Here is a 14,244-nt window from a genome sequence, read left to right as displayed (position 1 = left end):
GACTCTCAAGGTAATAGGATCGATTCTAGTTTGGTTATTGCTAAATGTAATATTTTTTTTGCATTAGAATCATTTATCTTATGTACATTGGCGTTTTAAATATAAGCAAATAAATATACACATATCTAATGACAGGACTATTTTGTTTAAAAATAACACATTAGAAGATATTTTAAAAGTTGTATTTTGGTTGGAAGAGTAAGTAAGCCAGTGTAGCTACAGGCACAAGGGGCATAACATATTAGTTCCAAGGGTTGAAGGTGCAATAGGGATATTGGAACTGTATATAGGAAGTTACTACTTCCAAGAAGTTAGCCCGTTTGCCAGTCTGCCTACCTATTTCATTTTTTTAATTAAAATCTTATTAAAAATTTTAATATTGCCACTTCTTCTGTTACCAATCAACAAATAATATTATATTTTTTATCTATGGAAGCAAAACTGGCGCCAAAATTAGACAGCAGTAACGTACCAACCGTTTCGACCCCGGCGTCAACCGATCATTCGTGACAGTTTTTTTGCCACAATTAACACAAAACTTAATCTAATAATTAACGTTTGATTAATTTGACCTTCACGCTCTTTGGACCTTAGGTGGAAGTCAGAGGTCGGTTCACGGTTTATATGAACCATAAAATATATAAAAATAAACATTTTTACATTTATTTGGTCGTAAAATTTGGATTGGAAAGATTTAATTTTAATTTAAGAATTACATTTTTGGACTTTGTATTATTTTGCATTTTTAAAAAGTTATGAGATCAAGAATTTTGGCGTGCTACGAATATTTGCGTGGGAATTTTAATTTTTATTATGTAATGTATATATTTTTCTGAAATTCCAGTTAAAACATATACGTAAAAAGTACTATTTTAATTTAATATATATTTTTTTGCATACTTTATGAATGACACTTTGGCATTGTTTATCGCTTAAGTACGTGAAAAAAATCGATTACCGATTTTAATCTGTCTTTAACCTAGAATTGTCATTTTTAAAATATGACTTGACAATAAATTTTTCAAATCCAATTAAAAATAATAATAAAATGAAAATAAATTTAAGAGCAAATTACCTGTAATAGTAATTTTCACGAAATAATATATTATCATCAGAAACAATAGTTAATTAAACATTATTACAGAAATTACAATGACAGTAAAATTATAAAATAAGAGCGATCATTTTTTATCATGTTGTTATTCATAAAATGTGGCCATTTTTTTTTTATTTCAATTTACATATTGAATAGGAAACAGGAAGTTACTTTTTAAAATCGCAAACGTTGGCATTGACCGATTGTCAAGACAAATTTTATGACTACGGAATGAAATCATATTGATATTAGTAATAAAATTTACTTATTTATTTGGACAATTCGGGTATTCGTGGGTTCTCGTTGGTTGGTTGGTTGGTTGGTTTCCCGTTGTCGATTAGTGGGATCTCACTAGGATTATGTTGTCATGAGTTAAAATAAAAAAAACGTAGAAGATATGGAAAATTATTACTTTAATTTGATAATATTGAGAAATTTTGATTATATATTTTTTATGGAATTAAGCATTTCACGTGTAACGGGAATTCAGCCTCGAAGCTAAAATATTTTAAAATTTGTTTACATTTAATTAGTGGGTAGAACGCGTGAATCTTAACGGATGATCGTGGGTTCAAGCCCGTGTAAGCACCACTGAATTTTCATGTGCTTAATTTGTTCTTGACGGTTAAGGAAAACATCGTGAGGAAACTTGCATATGTCTAATTGTATCGGCCACGTTTATTCCACCAACCCGCATTGGAGCACAATGAAGGAATTAGCTCCAAACCTTTTCCTCAAGCAGTAGTGGGACATTCACTGGCGGTTACTTTATATTTAATTATTATATACCTTCTAGTACTATAGTACTAATACCTCTTATTAATATTTTTCATTTCTTATTAAATTGTTTTAAATTTTTTTTTTCCTTTTTTTCATTATTATTTAAGATGCTTAGTGTATAAGAGACGGGTGGAGTTATAAGTATGGCAACTGTTACTCTTAAACCTAATTTGTATACTGTTCATTTCTAGTTATTACTGTAGTCATGTTGATAATCCTAAACAAATATAATATATAATAGATGACTAACATTCAAAGATTGTCGAAAATCTATCATCGTTTCGAGAAGAAATAACTCAGACTAAACTAAACTAACAGCGAAAAAACACCTCGAGATTTTTTTTATCTCAAATATATCAACGGTAGACATTACACTGGCAAACAGCAATACTTAGTATTGTCTAAGTGTATTATATAAATGTATTTATATATTTATATAAAATGATATGGGTGAATATGTATATCTGCTGGTTGTGACCTATAACACAGAAATTAAGTTGCCTATCTTAGAAATAAACGATAACTACTCTACCATATATATAGCATGACGGCGAATGGTAGCAAGAATGCTAGCAGCATATTCCCGTTGAATCGCTATTCTGATGCTCTGGGTGTAGTGATGAACCAGCCCCATCACTTGTCACCAGTAGAGTTAATAAGGCGATATATTAGACGACATTAACCTTTTTACTGAAAAAAATTAACACAGTCCTTAAAATAAATATATAAGCACATCTCAAGTTGTATCTCAAAATGTATTTTTTAATTAAATTATTGAGTTTTAAATTATTGATACATATATGTATTTATTTGTATTCATTTATTTATATTATATATTTATAATAGTTATTGTTTTTTTAATGTATTATTTTATTAATTGGTTTATAATTTATATCCGTATTTATGTTTTAATATCATTTAAATATATAATATAAAACTCTAAGCATGCTTTCGATATTGTTCAAATTTTTAATTTTTTCATACTTTTAATTGTAAAACAAAAACATTAATGATATAATTATTTAATTTATCCTTACATTATAAATATGGTCAATGGACCGCGGACACGTGACGAATTTCGAAAGGTCTAACTACACAAGGTGATCTAGACTGGTCTAAGAAATAGATAATCGTTTCGCAATCATTCCTAAAAAGTTTGTCGAGTTTGAAATAGTTAAATAACGCACGTGTTTAAAATTACTTTTTTTTTAATGTTCGAAATTTTAATCGGAAAGAAAATGGCGCGGATTATAATTTCTTCTTCCTGGCCTTATCCCACTACTTGGGGTCGCACAACATGTATTTCTTCCACTTCTTTCTATCACTCGTCATCTTATTACTCACCCCTTTCATACACATATTCTTTCTTACGCAATCCATCAGCACTTTCTTCGGCCTCCCCGTAGCCTTTTTTTTAACGCTGGAAAACGCCTTGCGCGTTTCCCCCACGGGAAAATTAGGGGGTATGTGGGGCTCGCCGGTGTCCAAGGCGCCGAGTGCGCCCCGAACAACGGAATACCCACTAAAAAACCAGCGGTACCCTTTCCGTGTTAAAGAGGAGCGCCACGGGATCGCTTTCGCATGCTACCGTGATCCTCCCCGTCCCCTCGATCAACATTCATACTCATCACCCTTCTAGTAACTAATCCTCCTCATCACATACCCATACCAAGCTAATCTATTAGTCTTCAACTTTTCATCTATTGGTGCTACTTTCAAACTTCCTCTGATATACTCGTTTCTTATGTCTAATTAGTTACACCGCACATACCTTTTAACATTCGCATCTCTGCCACATGTATTCTTTTTACACGGATTATTAATTCAATATTATTCTTAATTAAATATAATTAAAAATATAACAGTTTTATATAATGACGTCACAAAACACAGTAGAATTATTTCTAGATGATCACATATGGTAACCAACGATATACTACAACTTGAATATATTGAAATTCACATTAATATTTTTTTTCTGTATGAGTGTATGCTGTTGGCCCTACTGGCCTTTACAGCGTCACCGAGCGGGGGGTCCGTGGGGACGAGTACGGGATTCCGCTTTGAAATTTGAGCCGTCTCGGACACCAAGTGTCGTCTATTTTCAGGGTTAGGTGAGGACGTGGTCGCTGAGGTGGGAAGCGCTTCACAGCACTGTGATAATGTCACACACACACACATGTGCACAGATATAATGTCACGATCGATTTCGTGACGTCACTAGGCGGTGAGTTTGTGTGGTGTGTAGTATTTTCCCTATGAAGGGGGCGTTCGCGATAGTTATCCTATCGTCTTTGTCGTTCATGACATACATAGGACGCCTTAATCTGTTAGGAAGATTACCTCTGGGAGATGTACGAACAGGCCTATGCTATGAGCGGCCATTTTAATAAAAACACAATCATACCTCATATTATTAAAACAGCGTGACTTGTGCGACTTAAAATACTACTAACAGTACCTTTTAGTGAAATCTATGTAACATATATGTATATAAATAAGAATACATAAATATAACATCCTGGGACATTTTTCACACACGGCCATCTGATCACAAATTAAGCTTGTACAAAGCTTGTGCTATGGAAACCAGACAACTGATATATTACATATACTATTTGTCTTTTGTAAATACATAATTATATAGATAATTACACCATACTCAGGACAAACAGACATGTTCATGCACACAAATATCTGTCCTGGGTGGGAATCGAACCCAAAACCTTTGGCGTGAAAGGCAAGCATCCACCACCGGTCATAAATATACAACAGAAAATTATATTCTAGCATTAATATATAACTCAATTTGTCGATTTCATCAATTCCAACAAAAGTATTAACATATATTTTTGTTCTCGGCATAAGTCCTGTCAGATTGTGCGAGTCCTGCACAATATTTATTATATAGAATAGAAAGCTTTACGTAATCTTTAATAATGACAATTCTATAATGGTTTAAGCTACATAAATTAAGTACTTAGTAAAAAAAACGATAACTTACGTACAAACAATTAACATCCTTTCCAAGCCATTATTATTTCACTTTATATTTAATACTCATTTAATTTTATTTTATTTTTATTAATCTTAATATATATGATTTCATTTTTCAATAATAAAAAATAAATAAATAAATAAACAAAAACATTTTAAGTGATAAGAAAGTATCTGGATTGTCCAGAAATATCCAAGTGCTACAGTCGTTTTGCTCCAATGCAGATGGGGGAATACACGTGTGGCATACGTGCAGGTTACCTCACGATGTTATCCTTCACCGCTGTTCACGAGATGAATTATAAACAAATGAAAAGTAATTTGTGCTTGCGGGTTTGAACCCACAATCATCGGTTAAGATTCACGTGGTCTGACCATGGGTCAGTTGGTAGGTTACTGGAACGTTGACGATTTAGGCTATGGTTAATATATATATAGTATAGATAAGCGGACGAGCATATGGGCACCATGGTAAGTAGTCACCAATGCCCATAGACATTGGCATTGTAAGAAATGTTAACCATCGCTTACATCGCCAATGCGCTACCAGCTCGGGAACTAAGATGTTATGTCCCTTGTGCCTGTAATTACACTGGCTACACAACAATACCAAGTACTGCTGTTTTGCGGTAGAATATCAGATGAGTGGGTGGAACCTACCCAGACGAGCTTGCACAAAGCCCTACCACCAGCAACATCATATCGCCAATGTATATGGCGGTGATCCATACGCCAGTCTGCCTACTTAATTTAAATTTAAAAAAGCCTCTATACACTTTGGTTCTTAAATATATTTTGTTAACAGTCTCATTGAACTTAAAACGGCTGGACTGATTTTGATAAAGTTCTGTGTGAAAATATCTTATTTGAAATTATAAACATTATTTATAATGCCTTACATAAAAGTCGATTTAAATTGTTTCGAATAACTAAATACAAAGTATTATGTGAGTTATTTTTTTTCACATTACATTATATAACGGACCAAGGCTTATGTGGGGCGAGGTCAGTGCACAGAACATGCGCGAGCTTCAGATTAAACTCAACAATTGTTAATTTATTATTATATTCTTAGCTTTGAGCTAAGAATTTTTATTAAAAAATATAAATGTTCCTTTTATACAAATAATATAAAAAACTCTCAACATATATATGCATAAGTATAAACATTTTATTTGCATGAAATAAAGTATTACAGAAGTTATGATTTTTTTATAAGTCCTCGCCCTCGATAGGCTAGAAAATATATTTGTTAGCAAGTAAATAAATTTTTTTATAGAACAGGAAAGCGGACGAGCATATGGGCCACCTGATAGTAAGTGGTCCCCAAACGCCCTTAGACAATGGCATCGTAAGAAATGATAAATATCGCTTACATAGCAAATGCGCCACCAACCTTGGGAACTAAGATTTTATGTCCCTTGTGCCTGTAATTACACTGGCTCACTCACAAACCGGAACACAAAAATAAAAAGCACTGCTGTTTTGCGGTAGAATATCTGATGACTGGTACCTACCCAGACGAGCTTGCACAAAGCCCTACCACCAGTATATTAAATACAGATCATACCAATAGCTCATTAAAATAATTATATTAATATATTTTTGAAATGATAGGTAAAATCAGTATTTAATATTATAATACTAATTTTCTCTGCACGGTTCTCGTTTGTTTATGTTATGTAAGAACAAACTCGAAACTCACCGCAGTAAACGCTCGTGAATTGTCAGTAAGTGATATGCGACATTGACCATTATAACCATAATATTACAAGAACACGCGCATCAAAATAGTATATCAACATAAGTCGATTGTCAACATTTCACGGGTGAGTTCTGATCACTTAGGTCTTCTTCTTATAGCACCGAGTCTTAGGCATTTCATCCCAATAATTGTGTATGTATTTTGATAATTTGTGACTTATTAAGCTCCAAATCTTCTTCTAAAAAAGTAGAGAGAAGGCCTTTAGCCTAGCAGTGGGACATTCACAGGCTGTTACGGAGTTAATAATTAATATTTTCACTTTTAAATTAACTGTTATATATAAGCAAATATCGACATAAGTTTTAACGCGCAAACGGTGAATAAAAACAAAAACGTACAAACAAATTAACTATATATTAAGATAGGTGGCTCCAGATTTATTTTTCGACTCATTTCAATACATAAAAACTTGTATCTGTCGTCTCTTTCTTTTTTATTTATGTATGTACATTATATAAAGAACTTATTAACCCAATCAAATAATCTATTTTCAAACTATAATATAATAAATATGCTTAATCATTAAAATTTCCATTTACTGCAAAGCCATAAAGCAGCAGACAAGGACCTCGATAGCAATATTACACCAACAGTTGCAGGTGTGGCGCGAGTGTAAGCGATAGGCGCAGTATTAGCCGCTTGTCTACGAGAGACCATTATATATTTAAATATTATACTATAACTATACTTATACATATAGTTGCACGTTATTTATAAGCCTTTGCTTATTGTCGGTTTTACCAGCAAATTTGCTGGTAAGTTTTATGTTGATAGCACAGTTATCACCATAGACATTGGCATTGTAAGAAATAATAACCAACCCGTACTTGAAATTGCGATGAATGGAATGGTTAACATTTCTTACAATGCCAATGTCTATGGGCGTTGGTGATCACTTACCATTAGGTGACCCATATACTCGTCCGCCTACCTATACTATAAAAAAAAACATCGCCAATGCGCCATCAACCTTGGAAACTATGATGTTATGTCCCTCGTGCCTGCAGTTACAGCTCACTCACCTTTCGAATCTTACACAAAAATAAATCTTAAACAAAAATACTGCTGTTTGTTGTTAAAATATCTTATAAGTGGGTGGTACCTGCCCTGGTTTGCAACAAAGTCCAATCGCCAAATGTCTCAGTATTCAAAATACAATAATTCATTTAAGTAGATTCTTACATGCATCTTAAAAAATACCACTGCACTGGTTCGGAATGTAGATCCCATTGAGAAGAATCAAAGATCTCTCATGGGATTGGCCACGATGGGTGAAATATGTCAGGACGTCATCAATACATGACGTCACTCTGCGTGTTAATTACGCTGCCATTTCCGCTGTCACTTACACCACATTTAATTACATGATTACAAATATTCGTATCTTAAGTCCGTTAAAAATTAAAAAAAAAATTATTATAATAAAAAAAATGTATACTTTTGTTTTTTTTTTTAATATTACGAATGCATTACGTATTATCGATGAAGGTTTACAGCTGTCACGATACAAATGGAAGACTTGAAGTAGTTGCCAGTTTTGTTTTTGAATTCATTCAAATTTAAACAAAGTACTTACACATGGAAGCTTTACTTACTTATTGATAGTCAAACTAGACACTACCACCGGCTTGAAAAAGAAACACCCAGCCCTGAGAAGAAACGGCGAAAGAAACGGGTTTTTATCATTTTATTTACAAATTTTCAGTGTAAAAAAAAATAGCCAGTAGGCGATCATTCCCAAATATTTTGTTACCTTGATATAAGTTAACAAATATAATAACAATTAAAATAGTGTCCTGATCTATATAAATAAATAATAATAATATCCTGGGACATTATTCACACGCGGCCATCTGATCCCGAACTAAGCAGAGCGCGTACTATGGAAACCAGACAACTGATACGACATATACTATTTTTCTTTTGTAAATACATACTAATATAGATAATTACACCCAGACTCAGGACAAACAGACATGTTCATACACACAAATGTCTGTCCTGGGTGGGAATCGAACCCATAACCTTCGGCGTGAAGGGCAAGTATCTACCAACCACGCCAACCGGCCCGTCAAATTACTTATTCACGTACATATTAATTATATTATTAATTGCTTAAATTAATTTGTAGGCTTATACTGCAACAGTAACAGCCTGTGAATGTCCCACTGCTGGGCTTAGGCCTCCTCTCCATTTTGAGGAGAATATTTGTAGATTATTCCAACACGCTGCTCCTATGCGGTTTGGTGGAATACACATGTGGCAGAATTTCAGTGATATTAGACACATACCTGGTACCCTCACGATGTATTCCTTCACCGCCAAACACGAGATGAATTATAATTACAAATTAAGCACATGAAAATTCAGTGGTGCTTTCACGGATTTGAACCCACGATCATCGGTTAAGATTCACGCGTTCTTTCCACTAGGCCATCTCGGTTTATAACTTTATCTTATATATATTTTTTAATTAAACAGTATCATTAACGTTTATATAAAATGTTAAAACTAATGCTCACTAAATAATGTCTTATATACTTAATGCAATGTGTTATATATAAAGTTTGTTTTTTTTTAATATCCGTTCCGTTCGTCCATTACGTTTATAGTTCTTAAAGTTTTAAAACGTGAAAGTTGAAGGTACCATCACGTGTGTGGTGACTTAAAATGTTCATTTATGTAACAAATTATCACTGGTGGTAGAGCTTTGTGGATTAAAACAGCAGTACTTGGTATTGTTGTGTTCTGGTTTGAAGGGTGAGTGAGCCAGTGTAATTACAGGCACAAGGGACATAACAACTTAGTTCCCAAGATAGGTGGCGCATTGGTGATGTAAGCGATGGTTAACATTTCTTACAATGCCAATGTCTAAGGGCGTTGGTGAGCACTTACCATCAGGTGGCCCAAATGCTCGTCCGCCTTCCTATCCTACAAAAAAAAAACGAGGCATAACCTACTTATGTCTTTATTTGTAATGTGTTTTGCTAATACACTAACTGTTTTGCGAGGTTTCATGTCAAAGTAGCTTTATCCCTTTGGATTGATGATGTTAAATGGCCTTCCTTAATAATTGAGCTATAATTTTTTACTTCCAGATATTGGTGTGTTTAAGCGTTAACTTTAAAATCATTTTACTTGTAATAAAAATGGTGTCTTATTTGATATTAGGTATATTTCGTAATATATGTAAATTTAATTAAATTAATCTAATACAACATTAAACACATGTACTTCCTGGTGAATATATGATTAAGTTAAATCGAAAAAAAAAATTATAAAAAAATAAATAAAATAGTTAAAATTATTATTTAAATATTAACATTTTGAAATGTTAAAGTTTGAATATTAAATATAACACAATAGTGTAATATTATAATTTGACATTTTTTAGTAAAAGCAATAAAAAATATTTCCTTATGCGTGGTTGCTTGAGTCTGTATTTCCTGATAGGTACAATGTTGGTGTCTTCAAATCCAGAGTAAACAGATTTCTTCTAGCCAAGCGTGCTACATTCTAGACTGAGTCGATGCTCAACATCAGGCAAGTCAACGGTCAAACGCTGGACTACATGAGATGAAAAAAAATATGACGCAAGTGTCATTCAAATTAAATCAAAATATTTTTATTTAAATAAACTAAATAAAACTTATTTACTTTTTTTTTTATTTATCAACTTATTTACTGCCTCGTTGGTCTAGTGGCTTGATGTAAGGCCGCAGACCCGGAGGTCCTGGGTTCAATTCCCATGTCGGGCCAATAAAAATTATTGGGTTTTTCTGTCAGAAAATTCTCAGTAGCAGCCTGTAGTCTGGAAGTTGGAATTGTGTACACTCCCGTGCCTCGGAAAGCACGTAAAGCCGTTGGTCCTGCGCCTGAACTCTTTCCGGTCGTGTGGGATTGCCGTCCCATCAGATTATGAGAGTTAAGATGTGGGAAATGTATGGGCACTTACTATTTACTGTTTTATACAAAACTTAAAATGGACAAAGGTCTTGAGTAATATTTGCTTATTTGGATTTTACTTTGTGCAAGTCCGTCTGTGTAGGTACCACTACCATCACATAATCTATCGCCAAACAGCAATACATAATATCGTTGTCTTTCGGTTTGATAGGTGAGTGAAATAGTGTAACTATAGGCAAGGGACGTCACGTCTTCGTTCCCAAGATTAGTGGCCACATAACACACATGAATTATTAAATAAGTTAACAAAATACCAATAACACTTGTCCGGATATGAACCTAAGACCTTCAGATAAAATCCACGTGTCTGGGTATTTCTGTTGTTATGAGTTCAATGAAGCAGCATCAATAAAAAAGTCCATCTAAGATCAGTCGTGCGTCTGTGTATCCGTTTGTTATCTGACCTTTGCTTAGTCTTAACGTCACAGTCACAATGATTATGCCAATTTCAAAAATACCTATTTATAATAGAACTAAGCTTATATACATATGTATATTGATTATATAAAATTATCCTTTTTTTGTATTTTAATCGCGTTTTCATCCCCATTGTAAAGGGAGGGATGTTAAAATATCTATATACATAACATCTTAGTTCCCAAGGTTGGTGGCGATTTGTTGATGTAATGGATAATATTTCTTACAACGCCAATGTCTTTTTTTTACTGGTGGTAGAGCTTTGTGTAAGCTCATCCGGGTAGGTACCACCCATTCATCAGATATTCTACCGCAAAACAGCTGTACTCGGTATTGTTGTGTTCCGGTTTAAAGGGTGAGTGAGCCAGTGTAATTACAAGGGACATAACATCTTAGTTCCTGAGGTTGGTGGTGCATTGGTTATGTAAGCAATGACTAACATTTCTTACAATGCCAATGTCTATGGGCGTTGGTGACCACTTACCATCAGGTGGCCCACATGATCGTCCGCCTACCTATTCTATAAAAAAACCCAGACTTTTTTTTTACAGAAAAAAATTTCTATGGGTTTTTTTTATAAGTATATGGTAAGTGGTCACCAACGCCCATAGACATTGGTGGTGAGTGGTGACCACGAGTCCATTTGTCTGCCTTCCAAGTATAAAAAATTACCTCTAAATAGAACATGATTTATTTCAACACAAACGATCATTCACGATTAATCTTATTAAAACATTTCACGCACAGACGCGAACGTGATCATTTTATTATATATAGACAATGATCTATGCTATTAAGATTAGGATCATTGTAAATACATACAAACATACATTCAATCACCAAATCGTATACAGAATGTTTCAATATATAATTTTATTTACATTATTAAAGAGAGTTTACTCAGTACAAAGGCTTAAGTATTTATTTAATTACTTATATGTAAAAGTCTAAATACACAATATATCATCATTTTGACCTGGTAAAGTTTTTTTTTTTAACAGACGTGGGATCCATTGTCTCTTTTATATTAAGGTCCTCCAGACCGATTTCGGCCACGGCGGCCAATCTCAAGAGAAATTAGCCAACTACGCAGGAGATATTATAATTCACAATTGTGTGCGCAAACACAGGTGCACTCTGTATTCCCTAGCTCTCATAATCCGATGGCACGGCAATCCACCGCGTCCGGAAAGAGTTCAGGCGCAGGACAAACTTTACGTGCTTTCCCAGGCAAGGTAGTGTACACACTTTCAACTTTCAGAGCCCGGAATGCTACTGAGAATTTTCTGAAAGAAAAACCCAATAAATTTTTATTTGTCCGACCCGGAAATTGAACCCAGGACCACCGGATCATCGGCCTTATATCTAGCCAGCGCGACAGGCATTTGATTTTATATTGTCTTGCTACTACAAGACATGTACCATTTATCAGCTCTATACAAATAATGGTAAGCTTACCACTACTTTTTTGTTATTTATTTTTTTAAACGGATTTTTAACTAATAACGAAAAAAATTTATATTTATTGGTTTGACTCAGAATTGCTTCTAAGACCACGGGACCTGCAGTCTTATAACCTAAGGATTAGACTATCAAGCCGATCAAGTTATTTAGAGCTGAAACCACGACTTTGCCCGCGTGTCGTTCATTTAAGAAACCTCACTATTACTGATATAAAATATAGACCACGTTTCTACTGGATAAATTAGCTTTCTACTTATGAAATAACTAAAATCAGTAGTTTCAGAGTTTAACGATTACAAACAAACATTACATAAGCCGAGATGGCCTAGTGGTAAGAACGCGTGAATCTTAACCGGTGATCGTGGGTTCAAGCCCGGGCAAGCACCACTGAATATTCATGTGCTTAATTTGTGTTTATAATTCATCTCGTGCTTTACGGTGAAGGAAAACATCGTGAGGAAACCTGCATGTGTCTAATTTCATTGAAATTCTGCCACATGTGTATTCTACCAAACCGCATTGGAGCAGCGTGGTGGAATAAGCTCCAAACTTTCTCCTCAAAATGGAGAGGAGGCCTTAGCCCAGCAGTGGGACATTAACAGGCTGTTACTAAACAAATATACATTTCCTCTTTATATCACTAGTTTTGCTAAATAATATGATTACTCTATTAAAAAAGAAATGTAGCACCATGTATATGACCTACAGATGAAAAATTAAAAGGTAGGCGGTCTCATTTGATTATCTAATTTACATTATACAATAATTACATGCTATCGTTATGAACGTAATTAATCGGTCTCGTAATAAAAATCGATTTCATCAATAATTTGATTTCATTTTAATCGATCATATAAAATCGATTTAATGTTGAAATTAAAATTTAATTTAAACATTTATAGACTGGAAATGTTCCATTGCTGGGCACAACCGTCTCAAGGATACTGGCTGGATTCCAATGGAGCTTAGTAGTAGATGGGTCGTAGGTAAGCTTACAGTTCACGATGCTATTTTTATTATTCATCGCGATGATGGTCGTTTTTGGCGTAATATTTCTTACAGTGGGGATGACCACTTATTTTCAAAGCCTACCAATTTTAAATTAAAAAAAGTCTTTGGTAAATATGAAAATGTCTGGTGCATTTTATTAAATAATCTTTTAAATAAAAATGGATGTTAATATATTTTTAAGGTTGATGCCGACTTCGATGCCGTTTGACCTTTTAAGTTGGCTCATATATCCATTCTTTCATGGAGAAGCTGCAATCTGGCCTAAGTTTGGGTACGGGCGTCGAGGTTACCTTACTTTACCTTGTTTGTCGCTTTGTTTTGTCCTAGAAGAGCCACAAGCCTAGGGGTCTTTGCTTTTGTTTCAACTCGCTAGATGGCGCCAAGCAACATCCACGTTTATACCGTTCAACCAAATGTCATGCCTTGATATACAATCAGGCACAGATGATATTTTAGCGCAAGTCATATTGGATAAAAGACATCATGTAGTTTAATATAAAAAGAACTATTAAAGTAATACAAAACAATGATAAGTTTTTTATTATTCATTTAGTGAACACAAAAACGTCCGTCTGTTTGTTCCAATGAAAATGGGTATAATCTTACGTTGTATTGCGAATTAATCAATGTTTGGGAAAAACGAGCGTGTTGATATTACTAAGAAATAGTACCATGGGTTCACTGTGAACTAGTAAAGCTGCGTTCAAAAATCAATTTAAAATTGCGATAATTGTTTAAATAAATACAT

Source organism: Nymphalis io, chromosome 27 (assembly GCF_905147045.1).
Source record: "Nymphalis io chromosome 27, ilAglIoxx1.1, whole genome shotgun sequence".
NCBI lineage: Eukaryota > Metazoa > Arthropoda > Insecta > Lepidoptera > Nymphalidae > Nymphalis > Nymphalis io.
This window is presented reverse-complemented; position numbering follows the sequence as displayed.